We start from the raw sequence: 8,297 nt of genomic DNA, 5'->3' as shown, positions 1-8,297 counted from the left end.
AAGATCTCGTTCCAGCTAATGACCAAGACAGTGCAAGGAAATTAGAAAGAGTTGAAATCCAGGGGTCATGAAACCACACTGTGATGAATATGATGCAGCACAGTAACCATAAACAGTGCCAGAACTCAAAAGGCATGACTTGGAAAGAGGCAGACCAGCTAGGAATGGAACATTAACAAGTTGATGAAAAGCACCAGCAGATTCGGGCGGCGGCGGGGGGGAGGGTCATTTGGAGGAGATGAATGCTATGATCTGAAAACAGGCAGTATAGGTTTTGTCCAACTGTGGATTTTTTCCCTTATGGATTTATGCAGCTACGTGTGTGTGTGTGTGTGTGTGTGTGTGTGCTTTTAATTTACCTCTGAATACAGTACACATAGGGACGTGGGTGGCGCTGTGGGTTAAACCACAGAGCCTAGGAATTGCCGATCAGAAGGTTGGCGGTTTGAATCCCCGCGACAGGGTGAGCTCCCATGGCTCTTGCCAACCTAGCAGTTTGAAAGCACGTCAAAGTGCAAGTAGATAAATAGGTACCGCTCCAGCAGGAAGGTAAACGGTGTTTCCGTGCGCTGCTCTGGTTCCCCAGAAGTGGCTTAGTCATGCTGGCCACATGATCTGGAAGCTGTATGCCAGCTCCCTCGGCCAATAAAGCGGGATGAGCGCTGCAACCCCAGAGTTGGTCACGACTGGACCTAATGGTCAGGGGTCCCTTTACCTTTACAGTACACATTGCCTTCTTATGCAGTTTTTTTTTCTTGTTAGGAGAACAAAACCTTAAGATGCTACAGGTTGAAAATATACAACAGATGTGTGATGCTGGATAGAATTGTCCGGGTACCCTTGGAATACATAGTCAGTGCACTTGTTTTTAAAAGTCATAGCAGATCTCATCATAAGAAAACAATTTGTTTCTGTTATAGAGGAGAATGAAATAGTTAATCCTATAGAGCAACGGTGAGAAGCAGTTAAATAGGGTTTGTGGTTTGTTGTTTGTGATTTGTACACCATGGGGGAGAAAGCAAGCAAACCTGAAACAGAGTGATAGATCGAGACTGAATTATGGAGTACTGGGCAAAGGAGTTGTTGTTTAGTCGTATTAGTCATGTTCGACTCTCCATGACCCCATGAACCAGAGCACGCCTTGGAAACTCTCACTTTCTTCTCAAAGCTTCTCCTTTTTTATGTCCATGGAGTTTTATTGGCAAAATACTGGAGTGGTTTGCCAGTTCCATCTCCAAAAGGAGGAGTACTGGGGATTAATTTGTAGTTTCCACGGTGGCTGCTTATGTTGCTGAAGAGGCAGGATACTTTCTGAATTTAAGAGCAACCTGAAAATAGGCTTGCCTCTGCAACAGCTCAAGTGTCTAAAGTGGGGACTGCTTAGAGTCCCCAGCTGTGCTCCCAGTGCATGCTGTGTTGCTCCTTCTGTCTCCCATCACATCTTCCCACTTCTAACCCATAAGGGTTTGTGCTGTGAATAATTTTAAACGCCTATTATATTTGCCATTGGCTGTTGCTGGATCTGTGTTCTTTTCTTCAGAGCAATATACAAAGTGCATAACGGTAACTAGCAGTGCATCCCACAAAGCACTTAAAGCAGCATACTTGCTCTTAACAATAAGTCGATTTTGTTGGATTAAGTACACATAATAAGCGGTTTGTTGCTCGCATCCTGCTGCTTCGAGCCCGATTCCTTTTTTAGCAGGGGCTTGACAATTAATTGGGCTGCCTGCTGCCTAACACACTTGAAGGGCTCCAATGACATCACCTAAAAGGATCCCAGCTGAAGCCCAATATTTTCTTTGGATATACTGTGTTTCTCTTACCACAACTCATTCTCAGAAGCATCTGTAGTAAAGCTTTTATAATACAAGTAGGAATCTGTCCTGTAGGTTTTATAGATTCATGTAGGACCATGAGTGAAGACTTTCTTTCTTTCTTTTCTTTCTTTTCTTTCTTTTCTTTCTTTTCTTTCTTTCTTTCTCTCTCTCTCTCTCTCTCTCTCTCTCTCTCTCTCTCTCTCTCTCGTGTGTGTGTTGATAAAAACCTAACGTTAGAAAATCCTGAAGGTCTTTCAAGCAAAAGGAACATGTGAAGAAGTCTAATACTAGGCATTGGTGTGCAGATGTCTATGCCCAGTTCATCCACTAAGCAGATCACGCAAACGGACACTTTTTGCTGCAAAAACCATCAATGCAGACAACTTGTTTAACTTGCTTAACTCCATGTGTGGCAGGAAGTGGCATGAACGAGCAATGGTTCTAGCAAGGGCTTTGCACTTTGCAGATTGTCTACTCCCGTGTGGTTCCCAGCTGGACTAGGGGTTATACTTTTTTGAAATGTGCATGAAGTCAAGTAAGGATGGTATACAATACACAGCCTCATAAGGCTGCTGTAAGACCATGCAGTGATGTTAGAAAGCCCTTAAGCAGTTAATATTTTTGCTCCTGGCAAAAATACTGGGGGAAGGTATTTTTCTCATTCAAATCAGTTAGCAGAACCTTGATAGATTCTAGTGCTGCCGCAGAATGATACTGCAGAAAACTATGCAGGTGGTGTTTTGTCAGTATATAAATGAGAGATTACAGATGCATATTTACTAACTGTGTTCAAAATTGTGTGCTAAATTATGCCAGGAAATTTTTACAGGCCTCAACAGCTTGCTAGGCTCCAGTGTTTAAAACAATGGAAACACTATCAGGAAAGCAAAATGAGAATAGTTCATGTATACTAAAACTCCAGAAGGGCATGATCAGCATGGAGAAACTAGCTAATGGTCTTGAATTCCTTAAGAGGATTTAAGACAGTGATAATGACAGCGCATACATAATCGTTTATTTTGATTTGCAGAAAGACATTGATAGACTGTTCCTTCTGACAGGGTCTTACATAAAATGTGAGCTTTTGGAATGAAGCTCCAGAGCATGGAAAATTGATAAAGAGCTGGGTCATATGATAAAACAGATGTTATTTATCTGTGGAAGCCCCTAAATGAAAACTTTGCCATGGAAGCACATCAGAGGAATTGCAAGCATAAAAAATGAATCAAGTGCTATTCAACAGGTTTCAGAGCTCATTAATAAATGGAACAAGTGGCACTAATAAATGTGAAGTGTGGCTCAGACAGAGTATAAAACTAATCAAATGAAACTCCAGTGGAGGGAAAGCTCAGAAAAAAAATCTTGAAGTATTATTTGTGTGCCTGCAGTGGGAATAGAAAGGAAAGCAACAGACCAACAGAACATAATTGGGGTGAAAACAGGCATCACTCTTTAGTAGTTTGGTAGATGAATGGCAGTGACTTAGGCCTGATGATACCCAGTATGGCCTCTGGGTATTGAAACTGGGAAATAATTGAGAAGAAAAAGTTCAGCATCGGTCCATCCACAGACCCAGAGCCAACTTCCTGGGCATGGATCCTTGCTTTTCCTTAGTTATTCAGGCCTGCCAGTCACCCGTTGTACTGCCTTAAGATGCCCCAAACAACATGCTGCTAAGAGGAAACTCCTAACCAGAGGAAACAAAAGATTCAGTTGAAATGTACTGTTTTGCGTGCGCACACACACATTATCTTTGTATCTCTCTGTGCTTGAAACCAGTATTAACCATGAAGTTGAAATATTAAGTGTCAGCAGTTCTGTAGTTTCATATCACATTCTTCTTAAACTTTTAGATGAAAGCCACTGGAGTCTGGATATCTATTTCTGCTTAAACTATCAGTTTGCTCTCAATCCTCTTCCGAACTCAATAAGTGAAAATTGTGCAGATTTGCTACTAAGGCATTGACATAGCTTTATAGCACACACATACATAAGGAAGTAGAAGCACCATGGTGTTTTTAATCTAGTGACTGGGACATTGTTGTGCATGGGAAAATATTGATCAAAATGGATGGTTGGATTAATAATGCTGATAAGGTTTGCATGGGGCTAAATGATTGTATCTTTCAAGCATGACACATGCTCAGTTTAGACAGGAAATATGGATAGTGGAGGTATGGATAATGAGATTCTACAGTATAATCGGTGATCTGTACTACTGTAAACATATTAATTGAATTACTTATTTAGAGGCCATTACATGCATCAGGAAACACATCAGGCCTTGACATGGCAAATTTGCCTTATAATAGTTTACAATGAAAATAATTGTTTTAATATTACACAGAAGGTAGCTGTGATAGCAACATTAGATCACCTTTCATTTCTGCCTTGGCATGATAATTTGCATAGTCTTGTAAGATTTTTAAAAAAACCAACGTATAATTTTCAAATATGCATGTGATAGGTACATTAAAATTGTTGGGAAAACTCCATTTAAGCACAGGCTTCCAGTAGTAATGAGAAATAGCAGAGAATGCTTCTGCAGCAACTAGAATCAAACAGACCTCTTTTTTTCTGAAGAAATATAATGTGAAGGCATGAGAATATGTTGAGACATAATTGTCTCTCTTGGATGATAAATTCAGGAACCGTGCAGGAATAACAAGGTCAAATGATTCAGGGCGTACAGCTCATTCATAATGATCTATCCAACACTGAGCAGCCGGAGAGCATAATGACTTGAAAAAGCATAAACATTCAGAACAGTACATTGGCAAACATATAGGCATCATCCAGACTGAGATGAGAACATTGCCACTGACATGCAAACCTCCATGCAGAAACACCTAAGAATTTCAGAAGACCTCCTGCAGCCCCACCATACCCTCATTTAAAATTACCTTGCAATGGTCCTATTCCTAGCCACATTTGCTTGGAAACAAGCTCCAACTATATGAGACTGGCATGAGTTAACACAAGTATGTCCATCATGTGATAACTGTAACATTGAGTGGTGATTGCCATGTTTTGCAACTTTTCACAATTATAATTCAGTTTTTAGGCAGAGAACATTCTCATCATCCAATGTCAGACATAAGACAGCTAATGGTGGCAGTAATAAGTATTATCTACCCTGGGCAATTTTTATTTACTGTACATGTGCAGCCATGGCTCGTTCATGCTGTCAACTAATGGAGCTGGCATCACTTATATTTATGCACGGTGTTCCCTGTTCACCATGTGTGTGCATACATTAAGTTAGAAATGACAACAATGGCCAGCTGCAGTGTTCAGCTGCAACAACAGCAGCAGCAGCTGGAAGGATGAAGAAGGGGAGAGCAGCCAGCTCCAAAGACCCAAGCCTTTCCCAGAGTGTTGTGGAGCTTAGCAACTTTTGCCACCTCCAAGAAGTAGAAATGCAAACCACCTAAGAATGATTCCAAAATAAGTATCAAGGGCAATTTATGGTAAATGTACCCGAGGCAAAATAGGGGCATGTGAAAATGTTTATCTTTTGCTACGTTCCTTGTGGTTTAAAACAGAGAATCATAATTGGCAATGCCCATGTGTGAACAACAAAATAATAAATCTAAACACTAAAGCAATTAATCTGAACCCAATAAAAATGTAAAGGTTGTACTATGCTGCTTCTCCCTTGGCCTCTCCTAAAATGTAGGTGAATTTGACCTCAAGCTAAGTAATAAGAGCCTTGATTCATTTCACCTTTAACTGGGAAAAGCCACTTCTATGATTCAGCAGAGGGCAAAGCTGCCTCAATTACAAGCTGGTAAAAGTAAATGTCTCAGCGAACTGCAAACTGATTACTTTGTTCCCTTTGGGCATTATGACTGTCACAGAATTACAAAAGGCACAAGGATCTAGGCCAGCCAGATTATCGCCATATTGTCCTTCCAGGATCTCTGTCATCTTTGTCTAATGACAAAACAGTTTCTAACACCCACTGCCATCAGCTCACCCACATTCTCTATAATGGATCACTAAACCCAACATTAAACCTTCGTTTGGAAATAGGATGTATGAATGTCAGGGAACATAAAACGCCCAACCTTTGAATTAAAACTGTGCAAGAGAAGTCTCCATAGCTTGTATTCAGTGTCTAAGTGATGGCAAAAAAAAATTCCAAACACACTTATTCAATACTGGTTTAACTAGGACCTGGATATCTGATAGAGTACCTTCTCCCTTACGGACCTGTCCAAATATTAAGATGTAGCAGGGGTGTCCTCTTGATGGTGTCACACTTGCCTAGGATTTGACATGTGACAACCCAAGAAAGGGCACTCTTGTTCTAGGCATCGTGATTGTGGAACTCTGAGCCTGTTGACACCAAGTCTACCCAGTGCCAACTGAAGACCTACTGAGTCACTTTGGCTTTGGGTTGGATTTGTGTCGTCGTACTCTGTAAATAGTTGTTTGACTGTTGGTGCTCTTGCCTGTTTTGTTCTTTATTGATATGTTGATTGTACGAATTGGAATTATTTTATAATGGAATGCAGGTGATAAATTTTACAAACAATCAAAAATGCTGGGATAGCTCAGTCAGTAGAGCATGAGACTCTTAATCTTAGGATAATGGGCTCAAGCCCCATGTTGCGCAAAAGATTCCTGAATTGTGGTTCCTTCCAACTCCACAATTCTATGTTTCTATGAAATATGTTCATTTTGAATAATTCCCTCATTGTACAAAACAGAAGCTATTTGCTGCAACCATTCAGCTACTTTTGCTAATGAATAAGATGTCTTAACAATAAGCACAAGCCTCATAACCATGTGTGACTCTGTTCATTAGATAGTGCTATACATTGCTGAATTTCCTCCCCTTCTCCCCATAAATCTACTATGCACAATGAACTTCCAATGTCAGCAGAAATTCAGCTAATCCTATAGCACAGAGAGGGTAATTTCAAAAGGTAATTGATGTCTTTTTAACCTAGAAATGTCAGATTGTATTGAGAATAATGGGGCCTGACAAGCCTAAAGTTAAAAGAGAAATTGCAAAATTGATCCACTTTGGGTTCTGAATTTTTAAACTAAGTTAGCATTGTGCTCCTACCCAAGTATTATTACATGAATATTTCCCTCTAGGTTTTAAGGCTATCTCTGGAATGGCATGTGCCCTGCTGAATGGGAAAATGCAATAAGACTTCTTTTTCTCTCTTGCCGAGCTCTGGAATATTGGCTTAAAGTCCTGCTTTATAGGGTAGTCCCTCACTGCTGCTTTCTGACACCTGGAAGTGATTTTGCTGGGATGGGAAGCTTCAGGGAGAAATTGGCCTTGTTGAAATGTTTTAGGAAGCAGAGACAGCAGCTCTGATGAAAAGGTGGCTCTGCTCCCTGATCTGTCCTCTGTAACTCCATGGAACACAAAGACCACCTCCCTTCCCCTCCCTTAAGCCTCCAAAGAGTCACCTCTGCCGCCAGACTCTGATGGATGCTCTACAGCAGGGGTAGGCAACCTAAGGCCCGTGGGCCAGATGCGGCCCAATGGTCTTCTCAATCTGGCCCACGGATGGTCCGGGAATCAGAGTGTTTTTACATGAGTAGAATGTGTGCTTTTATTTAAAATGCATCTCTGGGTTATTTGTGGGGCATAGGAAATTGTTCATTCCCCCCCCCCCCAAAAAAAAAATAGTTTGGTCCACCACATGGTCTGAGGGACGGTGGACCAGCCCATGGCTGAAAAAGGTTGCTGACCCCTGCTCTACAGGCTGCTTGAGAGATCAAGAGAACTTTGAGGAGAGACCCCACAGCTGGAAACCCCATTAATCCACAGGAGCCACCCCACCCCCAATTGAAAGCACAGAACCAATTGCTCGATTACTGTACTTTTGGATTTTTAGTAAAAATTCTGTCTGAACAGTTAGCCTCTAATACTTGCAATAATACCAGTGTGAATTTTTCATTCTAAATTATGATCTTCTGGTGGACACGGAGGTCTGCAGACCCTGAAGCAATAAATAAGTTATTTGAGAACAATATACATGTTAAGAGCATTTGTTCAGGTATAGATTGTAGCATTTTTTTCCTTGGTGTCAAATATATATATATATATATATAAATATAAATATATATATATATATTTGCTTTCGTAGATTTCGTAGACATATATATATGTCTTCGTAAGACATATTTTACAAACTTATGTAATATTCACGGAAAACAGTATTTACAAGTCTACAATCCTATACAATGTCATCAGCTCATATGCATGGTAAATATGCTAAACCCCTAAAGGAACAATGTAGGGAAGACACAATTGAAGATACACTACACATTATACTGTCCCCTGCAGAATGAATGCTTTTGTTTGAGTTCTTAAACAATATATGGATTTTGAGAGCGCTTCATAACTACGGCTCAGTCGAGAAAACTTTCCTACTTATAGGCCTTCTTTGCCTGCAGTGGCTGTCCATAAAATTATAGACAATCAATTGCAGTGTTGTGCTACCAAGA

Source organism: Podarcis melisellensis, assembly GCF_964234715.1.
Source record: "Podarcis melisellensis genome assembly, chromosome: 5".
NCBI classification, from domain to species: Eukaryota; Metazoa; Chordata; class Lepidosauria; order Squamata; family Lacertidae; genus Podarcis; species Podarcis melisellensis.
This window is presented reverse-complemented; position numbering follows the sequence as displayed.